The sequence below is a fragment of the Osmia lignaria genome, unplaced genomic scaffold (genome assembly GCF_051020975.1).
Source record: "Osmia lignaria lignaria isolate PbOS001 unplaced genomic scaffold, iyOsmLign1 scaffold0006, whole genome shotgun sequence".
NCBI classification, from domain to species: domain Eukaryota; kingdom Metazoa; phylum Arthropoda; class Insecta; order Hymenoptera; family Megachilidae; genus Osmia; species Osmia lignaria.
The window spans coordinates 10,829,150-10,842,731 of NW_027478163.1; positions in this window are offsets into that span (position 1 = coordinate 10,829,150).

Sequence of the window (13,582 nt, forward strand, 5' to 3'; positions counted from 1 at the left end):
TCCGTCAGGCCCCTGCCCTTGAGATATATCTGCAAATATCTCGGAAACCAAGCGAGCTATGGCAAAATGTTAAGAGACCTTTATTGTAGAGAATTATGTTTCCTACTTTTTATGTTCTATGATATTTTTTGATCAGATGCGTAGTTCTCGAGATATATCAAGATATTTAAAAGTTCCGAAGCCGCACCAACATAATACAGATACAGAAACACCGTGGCCCCTTTCTTTGAGATAACTCTGCACTAGTGCGAGCCGCAAATGCCACTTCCAGCTTAGCTGTGCAGAAGAAGAACAACAAGAAGAAGAAATATCTCGAAATATGTCCGTGAGGCCCCTTCCCTTGAGATAAATCTGCAAATATCTCGGAAACGAAGCGAGCTATGGCAAAATGTTAAGAGACCTTATTTGTAGAGAATTAAGTTTCCTACTTTTTATGTTCTATGATATTTTTTGATCAGATGCGTAGTTCTCGAGATATATCAAGATATTTAAAAGTTCCGAAACCGCACCAACATAATAGAGATACAGAAACACCGTGGCCCCTTTCTTTGAGATAACTCTGCACTATTGCAAGCTGTAAATGCCACTTCCGGCTTAGCTGTGCAGAAGAAGAACAACAAGAAGAAGAAATATCTCGAAATATGTCCGTCAGGCCCCTGCCCTTGAGATATATCTGCAAATATCTCGGAAACGAAGCGAGCTATGGCAAAATGTTGAGAGACCTTTTTTGTAGCGAATTATGTTTCCTACAATTTATGTTCTATGATATTTTTTGATCAGAAGCGTAGTTTTCGAGATATATCGAGATATTTAAAAGTTCCGAAGCCGCACCAACATAATAGAGATACAGAAACACCGTGGCCCCTTTCTTTGAGATAACTCTGCACTATTGCGAGCTGCAAATGCCACTTCCAGCTTAGCTGTGCAGAGGAAGAACAACAAGAAGAAGAAGTATCTCGAAATATGTCCGTCAGGCCCGTTCCTTTGAGCTGAATCTGCAAATATCTCGGAAACGAAGCGAGCTATGGCAAAATGTTAAGAGACCTTTTTTGTAGAGAATTAAGTTTCCTACTTTTTATCTTCTATGATATTTTTTGATCAGATGCGTAGTTCTCGAGATATATCAAGATATTTAAAAGTTCCGAAGCCGCACCAACATAATAGAGATACAGAAACACCGTGGCCCCTTTCTTTGAGATAACTCTGCACTATTGCGCGCTGCAAATGCCACTTCCAGCTTAGCTGTGCAGAAGAAGAACAACAAGAAGAAGAAATATCTCGAAATATGTCCGTCAGGCCCCTTCCCTTGAGATATATCTGCAAATATCTCGGAAACGAAGCGAGCTATGGCAAAATGTTAAGAGACCTTTTTTGTAGAGAATTATGTTTCCTACAATTTATGTTCTATGATATTTTTTGATCAGAAGCGTAGTTTTCGAGATACATCGAGATATTTAAAAGTTCCGAAGCCGCACCAACATAATAGAGATACAGAAACACCGTGGCCCCTTTCTTTGAGATAACTCTGCACTAGTGCGAGCCGCAAATGCCACTTCCAGCTTAGCTGTGCAGAAGAAGAACAACAAGAAGAAGAAATATCTCGAAATATGTCCGTCAGGCCCCTTCCCTTGAGATAAATCTGCAAATATCTCGGAAACGAAGCGAGCTATGGCAAAATGTTAAGAGACCTTTTTTGTAGAGAATTAGGTTTCCTACTTTTTATCTTCTATGATATTTTTTGATCAGATGCGTAGTTCTCGAGATATATCAAGATATTTAAAAGTTCCGAAGCCGCACCAACATAATAGAGATACAGAAACACCGTGGCCCCTTTCTTTGAGATAACTCTGCACTATTGCGAGCTGTAAATGCCACTTCCAGCTTAGCTGTGCAGAAGAAGAACAACAAGAGGAAGAAATATCTCGAAATATGTCCGTCAGGCCCCTTCCCTTGAGATATATCTGCAAATATCTCGGAAACGAAGCTAGCTATGGCAAAATGTTAAGAGACCTTTTTTGTAGAGAATTACGTTTCCTACAATTTATGTTCTATGATATTTTTTGATCAGAAGCGTAGTTTTCGAGATATATCGAGATATTTAAAAGTTCCGAAGCCGCACCAACATAATAGTGATACAGAAACACCGTGGCCCCTTTCTTTGAGATAACTCTGCGCTAGTGCGAGCCGCAAATGCCACTTCCAGCTTAGCTGTGCAGAAGAAGAACAACAAGAAGAAGAAATATCTCGAAATATGTCCGTCAGGCCCCTTCCCTTGAGATAAATCTGCAAATATCTCGGAAACGAAGCGAGCTATGGCAAAATGTTAAGAGACCTTTTTTGTAGAGAATTAAGTTTCCTACTTTTTATGTTCTATGATATTTTTTGATCAGATGCGTAGTTCTCGAGATATATCAAGATATTTAAAAGTTCCGAAGCCGCACCAACATAATAGAGATACAGAAACACCGTGGCCCCTTTCTTTGAGATAACTCTGCACTAGTGCGAGCCGCAAATGCCACTTCCAGCTTAGCTGTGCAGAAGAAGAACAACAAGAAGAAGAAATATCTCGAAATATGTCCGTCAGGCCCCTTCCCTTGAGATAAATCTGCAAATATCTCCGAAACGAAGAGGGCTATGGCAAAATGTTAAGAGACCTTTTTTGTAGAGAATTAAGTTTCCTACTTTTTATGTTCTATGATATTTTTTTATCTGATGCGTAGTTCTCGAGATATATCAAGATATTTAAAAGTTCCGAAGCCGCACCAACATAATAGAGATACAGAAACACCGTGGCCCCTTTCTTTGAGATAACTCTGCACTAGTGCGAGCCGCAAATGCCACTTCCAGCTTAGCTGTGCAGAAGAAGAACAACAAGAAGAAGAAATATCTCGAAATATGTCCGTCAGGCCCCTTCCCTTGAGATAAATCTGCAAATATCTCGAAAACGAAGCAAGCTATGGCAAAATGTTAAGAGACCTTTTTTGTAGAGAATTAAGTTTCCTACTTTTTATCTTCTATGATATTTTTTGATCAGATGCGTAGTTCTCGAGATATATCAAGATATTTAAAAGTTCCGAAGCCGCACCAACATAATAGAGATACAGAAACACCGTGGCCCTTCTCTTTGAGATAACTCTGCACTATTGCGAGCTGGAAATGCCACTTCCAGTTTAGCTGTGCAGAAGAAGAACAACAAGAAGAAGAAATATCTCGAAATATGTCCGTTAGGCCCCTTCCCTTGAGATAAATCTGCAAATATCTCGGAAACGAAGCGAGCTATGGCAAAATGTTAAGAGACCTTTTTTGTAGAGAATTAAGTTTCCTACAATTTATGTTCTATGATATTTTTTGATCAGAAGCGTAGTTTTCGAGATATATCGAGATATTTAAAAGTTCCGAAGCCGCACCAACATAATAGAGATACAGAAACACCGTGGCCCCTTTCTTTGAGATAACTCTGCACTAGTGCGAGCCGCAAATGCCACTTCCAGCTTAGCTGTGCAGAAGAAGAACAACAAGAAGAAGAAATATCTCGAAATATGTCCGTCAGGCCCCTTCCCTTGAGATAAATCTGCAAATATCTCGGAAACGAAGCGAGCTATGGCAAAATGTTAAGAGACCTTATTTGTAGAGAATTATGTTTCCTACTTTTTATGTCCTATGATATTTTTTGATCAGACGCGTAGCTCTCGAGATATATCAAGATATTTAAAAGTTCCGAAGCCGCACCAACATAATAGAGATACAGAAACAGCGTGGCCCCTTTCTTTGAGATATCTCTGCACTATTGCGAGCTGCAAATGCCACTTCCAGCTTAGCTGCGCAGAAGAAGAACAACAAGAAGAAGAAATATCTCGAAATATGTCCGTCAGGCCCCTTCCCTTGAGATAAATCTGCAAATATCTCGGAAACGAAGCGAGCTATGGCAAAATGTTAAGAGACCTTATTTGTAGAGAATTAAGTTTCCTACTTTTTATGTTCTATGATATTTTTTGATCAGATGCGTAGTTCTCGAGATATATCAAGATATTTAAAAGTTCCGAAGCCGCACCAACATAATAGAGATACAGAAACACCGTGGCCCCTTTCTTTGAGATAACTCTGCACTAGTGCGAGCCGCAAATGCCACTTCCAGCTTAGCTGTGCAGAAGAAGAACAACAAGAAGAAGAAATATCTCGAAATATGTCCGTCAGGCCCCTTCCCTTGAGATAAATCTGCAAATATCTCGGAAACGAAGCGAGCTATGGCAAAATGTTAAGAGACCTTTTTTGTAGAGAATTATGTTTCCTACTTTTTATGTCCTATGATATTTTTTGATCAGACGCGTAGCTCTCGAGATATATCAAGATATTTAAAAGTTCCGAAGCCGCACCAACATAATAGAGATACAGAAACAGCGTGGCCCCTTTCTTTGAGATATCTCTGCACTATTGCGAGCTGCAAATGCCACTTCCAGCTTAGCTGCGCAGAAGAAGAACAACAAGAAGAAGAAATATCTCGAAATATGTCCGTCAGGCCCCTTCCCTTGAGATAAATCTGCAAATATCTCGGAAACGAAGCGAGCTATGGCAAAATGTTAAGAGACCTTATTTGTAGAGAATTAAGTTTCCTACTTTTTATGTTCTATGATATTTTTTGATCAGATGCGTAGTTCTCGAGATATATCAAGATATTTAAAAGTTCCGAAGCCGCACCAACATAATAGAGATACAGAAACACCGTGGCCCTTCTCTTTGAGATAACTCTGCACTAGTGCGAGCCGCAAATGCCACTTCCAGCTTAGCTGTGCAGAAGAAGAACAACAAGAAGAAGAAATATCTCGAAATATGTCCGTCAGGCCCCTTCCCTTGAGATAAATCTGCAAATATCTCGGAAACGAAGCGAGCTATGGCAAAATGTTAAGAGACCTTTTTTGTAGAGAATTAAGTTTCCTACTTCTTATCTTCTATGATATTTTTTGATCAGATGCGTAGTTCTCGAGATATATCAAGATATTTAAAAGTTCCGAAGCCGCACCAACATAATAGAGATACAGAAACACCGTGGCCCTTCTCTTTGAGATAACTCTGCACTATTGCGAGCTGGAAATGCCACTTCCAGTTTAGCTGTGCAGAAGAAGAACAACAAGAAGAAGAAATATCTCGAAATATGTCCGTCAGGCCCCTTCCCTTGAGATAAATCTGCAAATATCTCGGAAACGAAGCGAGCTATGGCAAAATGTTAAGAGACCTTTTTTGTAGAGAATTAAGTTTCCTACAATTTATGTTCTATGATATTTTTTGATCAGAAGCGTAGTTTTCGAGATATATCGAGATATTTAAAAGTTCCGAAGCCGCACCAACATAATAGAGATACAGAAACACCGTGGCCCCTTTCTTTGAGATAACTCTGCACTATTGCGAGCTGCAAATGCCACTTCCAGCTTAGCTGTGCAGAGGAAGAACAACAAGAAGAAGAAATATCTCGAAATATGTCCGTCAGGCCAGTTCCTTTGAGCTGAATCGGCAAATATCTCGGAAACGAAGCGAGCTATGGCAAAATGTTAAGAGACGTTTTTTGTAGAGAATTATGTTTCTATAATTTATGTTCTATGATATTTTTTGATCAGACGCGTAGTTTTCGAGATATATCGAGATATTTAAAAGTTCCGAAGCCGCACCAACATAATAGAGATACAGAAACACCGTGGCCCCTTTCTTTGAGATAACTCTGCACTAGTGCGAGCCGCAAATGCCACTTCCAGCTTAGCTGTGCAGAAGAAGAACAACAAGAAGAAGAAATATCTCGAAATATGTCCGTCAGGCCCCTTCCCTTGAGATAAATCTGCAAATATCTCGGAAACGAAGCGAGCTATGGCAAAATGTTAAGAGACCTTTTTTGTAGAGAATTAAGTTTCCTACTTTTTATATTCTATCATATTTTTTGATCAGATGCGTAGTTCTCGAGATATATCAAGATATTTAAAAGTTCCGAAGCCGCACCAACATAATAGAGATGCAGAAACACCGTGGCCCCTTTCTTTGAGATAACTCTGCACTATTGCGAGCTGTAAATGCCACTTCCAGCTTAGCTGTGCAGAAGAAGAACAACAAGAAGAAGAAATATCTCGAAATATGTCCGTCAGGCCCCTTCCCTTGAGATATATCTGCAAATATCTCGGAAACGAAGCGAGCTATGGCAAAATGTTAAGAGACCTTTTTTGTAGAGAATTATGTTTCCTACAATTTATGCTCTATGATATTTTTTGATCAGAAGCGTAGTTTTCGAGATACATCGAGATATTTAAAAGTTCCGAAGCCGCACCAACATAATAGAGATACAGAAACACCGTGGCCCCTTTCTTTGAGATAACTCTGCACTATTGCGAGCTGTAAATGCCACTTCCAGCTTAGCTGTGCAGAAGAAGAACAACAAGAAGAAGAAATATCTCGAAATATGTCCGTCAGGCCCCTTCCCTTGAGATATATCTGCAAATATCTCGGAAACGAAGCGAGCTATGGCAAAATGTTAAGAGACCTTTTGTGTAGAGAATTAAGTTTCCTACTTTTTATGTTCTATGATATTTTTTGAGCAGATGCGTAGTTCTCGAGATATATCAAGATATTTAAAAGTTCCGAAGCCGCACCAACATAATAGAGATACAGAAACACCGTGGCCCCTTTCTTTGAGATAACTCTGCACTATTGCGAGCTGCAAATGCCACTTCCAGCTTAGCTGTGCAGAGGAAGAACAACAAGAAGAAGAAATATCTCGAAATATGTCCGTCAGGCCAGTTCCTTTGAGCTGAATCTGCAAATATCTCGGAAACGAAGCGAGCTATGGCAAAATGTTAAGAGACATTTTTTGTAGAGAATTATGTTTCCTACAATTTATGTTCTATGATATTTTTTGATCAGAAGCGTAGTTTTCGAGATATATCGAGATATTTAAAAGTTCCGAAGCCGCACCAACATAATAGGGATACAGAAACACCGTGGCCCCTTTCTTTGAGATAACTCTGCACTAGTGCGAGCCGCAAATGCCACTTCCAGCTTAGCTGTGCAGAAGAAGAACAACAAGAAGAAGAAATATCTCGAAATATGTCCGTCAGGCCCCTTCCCTTGAGATAAATCTGCAAATATCTCGGAAACGAAGCGAGCTATGGCAAAATGTTAAGAGACCTTTTTTGTAGAGAATTAAGTTTCCTACTTTTTATATTCTATCATATTTTTTGATCAGATGCGTAGTTCTCGAGATATATCAAGATATTTAAAAGTTCCGAAGCCGCACCAACATAATAGAGATGCAGAAACACCGTGGCCCCTTTCTTTGAGATAACTCTGCACTATTGCGAGCTGTAAATGCCACTTCCAGCTTAGCTGTGCAGAAGAAGAACAACAAGAAGAAGAAATATCTCGAAATATGTCCGTCAGGCCCCTTCCCTTGAGATATATCTGCAAATATCTCGGAAACGAAGCGAGCTATGGCAAAATGTTAAGAGACCTTTTTTGTAGAGAATTATGTTTCCTACAATTTATGCTCTATGATATTTTTTGATCAGAAGCGTAGTTTTCGAGATACATCGAGATATTTAAAAGTTCCGAAGCCGCACCAACATAATAGAGATACAGAAACACCGTGGCCCCTTTCTTTGAGATAACTCTGCACTAGTGCGAGCCGCAAATGCCACTTCCAGCTTAGCTGTGCAGAAGAAGAACAACAAGAAGAAGAAATATCTCGAAATATGTCCGTCAGGCCCCTTCCCTTGAGATATATCTGCAAATATCTCGGAAACGAAGCGAGCTATGGCAAAATGTTAAGAGACCTTTTGTGTAGAGAATTAAGTTTCCTACTTTTTATGTTCTATGATATTTTTTGAGCAGATGCGTAGTTCTCGAGATATATCAAGATATTTAAAAGTTCCGAAGCCGCACCAACATAATAGAGATACAGAAACACCGTGGCCCCTTTCTTTGAGATAACTCTGCACTATTGCGAGCTGTAAATGCCACTTCCAGCTTAGCTGTGCAGAAGAAGAACAACAAGAAGAAGAAATATCTCGAAATATGTCCGTCAGGCCCCTTCCCTTGAGATATATCTGCAAATATCTCGGAAACGAAGCGAGCTATGGCAAAATGTTAAGAGACCTTTTGTGTAGAGAATTAAGTTTCCTACTTTTTATGTTCTATGATATTTTTTGAGCAGATGCGTAGTTCTCGAGATATATCAAGATATTTAAAAGTTCCGAAGCCGCACCAACATAATAGAGATACAGAAACACCGTGGCCCCTTTCTTTGAGATAACTCTGCACTATTGCGAGCTGCAAATGCCACTTCCAGCTTAGCTGTGCAGAGGAAGAACAACAAGAAGAAGAAATATCTCGAAATATGTCCGTCAGGCCAGTTCCTTTGAGCTGAATCTGCAAATATCTCGGAAACGAAGCGAGCTATGGCAAAATGTTAAGAGACATTTTTTGTAGAGAATTATGTTTCCTACAATTTATGTTCTATGATATTTTTTGATCAGAAGCGTAGTTTTCGAGATATATCGAGATATTTAAAAGTTCCGAAGCCGCACCAACATAATAGGGATACAGAAACACCGTGGCCCCTTTCTTTGAGATAACTCTGCACTAGTGCGAGCCGCAAATGCCACTTCCAGCTTAGCTGTGCAGAAGAAGAACAACAAGAAGAAGAAATATCTCGAAATATGTCCGTCAGGCCCCTTCCCTTGAGATAAATCTGCAAATATCTCGGAAACGAAGCGAGCTATGGCAAAATGTTAAGAGACCTTTTTTGTAGAGAATTAAGTTTCCTACTTTTTACCTTCTATGATATTTTTTGATCAGATGCGTAGTTCTCGAGATATATCAAGATATTTAAAAGTTCCGAAGCCGCACCAACATAATAGAGATACAGAAACACCGTGGCCCCTTTCTTTGAGATAACTCTGCACTATTGCGAGCTGTAAATGCCACTTCCAGCTTAGCTGTGCAGAAGAAGAACAACAAGAAGAAGAAATATCTCGAAATATGTCCGTCAGGCCCCTTCCCTTGAGATATATCTGCAAATATCTCGGAAACGAAGCGAGCTATGGCAAAATGTTAAGAGACCTTTTTTGTAGAGAATTCTGTTTCCTACAATTTATGCTCTATGATATTTTTTGATCAGAAGCGTAGTTTTCGAGATATATCGAGATATTTAAAAGTTCCGAAGCCGCACCAACATAATAGAGATACAGAAACACCGTGGCCCCTTTCTTTGAGATAACTCTGCACTAGTGCGAGCCGCAAATGCCACTTCCAGCTTAGCTGTGCAGAAGAAGAACAACAAGAAGAAGATATATCTCGAAATATGTCCGTCAGGCCCCTTCCCTTGAGATAAATCTGCAAATATCTCGGAAACGAAGCGAGCTATGGCAAAATGTTAAGAGATCTTTTTTGTAGAGAATTAAGTTTCCTACTTTTTATGTTCTATGATATTCTTTGATCAGATGCGTTGTTCTCGAGATATATCAAGATATTTAAAAGTTCCGAAGCCGCACCAACAAAATAGAGATACAGAAACACCGTTGCCCCTTTCTTTGAGATAACTCTGCACTAGTGCGAGCCGCAAATGCCACTTCCAGCTTAGCTGTGCAGAAGAAGAACAACAAGAAGAAGAAATATCTCGAAATATGTCCGTCAGGCCAGTTCCTTTGAGCTGAATCTGCAAATATCTCGGAAACGAAGCGAGCTATGGCAAAATGTTAAGAGACATTTTTTGTAGAGAATTATGTTTCCTACAATTTATGCTCTATGATATTTTTTGATCAGAAGCGTAGTTTTCGAGATACATCGAGATATTTAAAAGTTCCGAAGCCGCACCAACATAATAGAGATACAGAAACACCGTGGCCCCTTTCTTTGAGATAACTCTGCACTAGTGCGAGCCGCAAATGCCACTTCCAGCTTAGCTGTGCAGAAGAAGAACAACAAGAAGAAGAAATATCTCGAAATATGTCCGTCAGGCCCCTTCCCTTGAGATAAATCTGCAAATATCTCGGAAACGAAGCGAGCTATGGCAAAATGTTAAGAGACCTTTTTTGTAGAGAATTAAGTTTCCTACTTTTTACCTTCTATGATATTTTTTGATCAGATGCGTAGTTCTCGAGATATATCAAGATATTTAAAAGTTCCGAAGCCGCACCAACATAATAGAGATACAGAAACACCGTGGCCCCTTTCTTTGAGATAACTCTGCACTATTGCGAGCTGTAAATGCCACTTCCAGCTTAGCTGTGCAGAAGAAGAACAACAAGAAGAAGAAATATCTCGAAATATGTCCGTCAGGCCCCTTCCCTTGAGATATATCTGCAAATATCTCGGAAACGAAGCGAGCTATGGCAAAATGTTAAGAGACCTTTTTTGTAGAGAATTATGTTTCCTACAATTTATGTTCTATGATATTTTTTGATCAGAAGCGTAGTTTTCGAGATACATCGAGATATTTAAAAGTTCCGAAGCCGCACCAACATAATAGAGATACAGAAACGCCGTGGCCCCTTTCTTTGAGATAACTCTGCAGTATTGCGAGCTGGAAATGCCACTTCCAGCTTAGCTGTGCAGAGGAAGAACAACAAGAAGAAGAAATATCTCGAAATATGTCCGTCAGGCCAGTTCCTTTGAGATGAATCTGCAAATATCTCGGAAACGAAGCGAGCTATGGCAAAATGTTAAGAGACGTTTTTTATAGAGAATTATGTTTCCTACAATTTATGTTCTATGATATTTTTTGATCAGAAGCGTAGTTTTCGAGATACATCGAGATATTTAAAAGTTCCGAAGCCGCACCAACATAATAGAGATACAGAAACAGCGTGGCCCCTTTCTTTGAGATAACTCTGCACTAGTGCGAGCCGCAAATGCCACTTCCAGCTTAGCTGTGCAGAAGAAGAACAACAAGAAGAAGAAATATCTCGAAATATGTCCGTCAGGCCCCTTCCCTTGAGATATATCTGCAAATATCTCGGAAACGAAGCGAGCTATGGCAAAATGTTAAGAGACCTTTTTTGTAGAGAATTATGTTTCCTACAATTTATGTTCTATGATATTTTTTGATCAGAAGCGTAGTTTTCGAGATACATCGAGATATTTAAAAGTTCCGAAGCCGCACCAACATAATAGAGATACAGAAACACCGTGGCCCCTTTCTTTGAGATAACTCTGCACTAGTGCGAGCCGCAAATGCCACTTCCAGCTTAGCTGTGCAGAAGAAGAACAACAAGAAGAAGAAATATCTCGAAATATGTCCGTCAGGCCCCTTCCCTTGAGATAAATCTGCAAATATCTCGGAAACGAAGCGAGCTATGTCAAAATGTTAAGAGACCTTTTTTGTAGAGAATTAAGCTTCCTACTTTTTATCTTCTATGATATTTTTTGATCAGATGCGTAGTTCTCGAGATATATCAAGATATTTAAAAGTTCCGAAGCCGCACCAACATAATAGAGATACAGAAACACCGTGGCCCCTCTCTTTGAGATAACTCTGCACTATTGCGAGCTGGAAATGCCACTTCCAGTTTAGCTGTGCAGAAGAAGAACAACAAGAAGAAGAAATATCTCGAAATATGTCCGTCAGGCCCCTTCCCTGGAGATAAATCTGCAAATATCTCGGAAACGAAGCGAGCTATGGCAAAATGTTAAGAGACCTTTTTTGTAGAGAATTAAGTTTCCTACTTTTTATGTTCTATGATATTTTTTGATCAGATGCGTAGTTCTCGAGATATATCAAGATATTTAAAAGTTCCGAAGCCGCACCAACAAAATAGAGATACAGAAACACCGTTGCCCCTTTCTTTGAGATAACTCTGCACTAGTGCGAGCCGCAAATGCCACTTCCAGCTTAGCTGTGCAGAAGAAGAACAACAAGAAGAAGAAATATCCCGAAATATGGCCGTCAGGCCCCTTCCCTTGAGATATATCTGCAAATATCTCGGAAACGAAGCGAGCTATGGCAAAATGTTAAGAGACCTTTTTTGTAGAGAATTAAGTTTCCTACTTTTTATGTTCTATGATATTTTTTGATCAGATGCGTAGTTCTCGAGATATATCAAGATATTTAAAAGTTCCGAAGCCGCACCAACATGATAGAGATACAGAAACGCCGTGGCCCCTTTCTTTGAGATAACTCTGCACTATTGCTAGCTGCAAATGCCACTTCCAGCTTAGCTGTGCAGAGGAAGAACAACAAGAAGAAGAAATATCTCGAAATATGTCCGTCAGGCCAGTTCCTTTGAGATGAATCTGCAAATATCTCGGAAACGAAGCGAGCTATGGCAAAATGTTAAGAGACGTTTTTTATAGAGAATTATGTTTCCTACAATTTATGTTCTATGATATTTTTTGATCAGAAGCGTAGTTTTCGAGATATATCGAGATATTTAAAAGTTCCGAAGCCGCACCAACATAATAGGGATACAGAAACACCGTGGCCCCTTTCTTTGAGATAACTCTGCACTAGTGCGAGCCGCAAATGCCACTTCCAGCTTAGCTGTGCAGAAGAAGAACAACAAGAAGAAGAAATATCTCGAAATAAGTCCGTCAGGCCCCTTCCCTTGAGATAAATCTGCAAATATCTCGGAAACGAAGCGAGTTATGGCAAAATGTTAAGAGACCTTTTTTGTAGAGAATTAAGTTTCCTACTTTTTATGTTCTATGATATTTTTTGATCAGATGCGTAGTTCTCGAGATATATCAAGATATTTAAAAGTTCCGAAGCCGCACCAACATAATAGAGATACAGAAACACCGTGGCCCCTTTCTTTGAGATAACTCTGCACTAGTGCGAGCCGCAAATGCCACTTCCAGCTTAGCTGTGCAGAAGAAGAACAACAAGAAGAAGAAATATCTCGAAATATGTCCGTCAGGCCCCTTCCCTTGAGATAAATCTGCAAATATCTCGGAAACGAAGCGAGCTATGGCAAAATGTTAAGAGACCTTTTTTGTAGAGAATTAAGTTTCCTACTTTTTATGTTCTATGATATTTTTTGATCAGATGCGTAGTTCTCGAGATATATCAAGATATTTAAAAGTTCCGAAGCCGCACCAACATAATAGAGATACAGAAACACCGTGGCCCCTTTCTTTGAGATAACTCTGCACTATTGCGAGCTGCAAATGCCACTTCCAGCTTAGCTGTGCAGAGGAAGAGCAACAAGAAGAAGAAATATCTCGAAATATGTCCGTCAGGCCAGTTCCTTTGAGCTGAATCTGCAAATATCTCGGAAACGAAGCGAGCTATGGCAAAATGTTAAGAGACGTTTTTTGTAGAGAATTATGTTTCCTACAATTTATGTTCTATGATATTTTTTGATCAGAAGCGTAGTTTTCGAGATACATCGAGATATTTAAAAGTTCCGAAGCCGCACCAACATAATAGAGATACAGAAACACCGTGGCCCCTTTCTTTGAGATAACTCTGCACTATTGCGAGCTGCAAATGCCACTTCCAGCTTAGCTGTGCAGAGGAAGAACAACAAGAAGAAGAAATATCTCGAAATATGTCCGTCAGGCCAGTTCCTTTGAGGTGAATCTGCAAATATCTCGGAAACGAAGCGAGCTA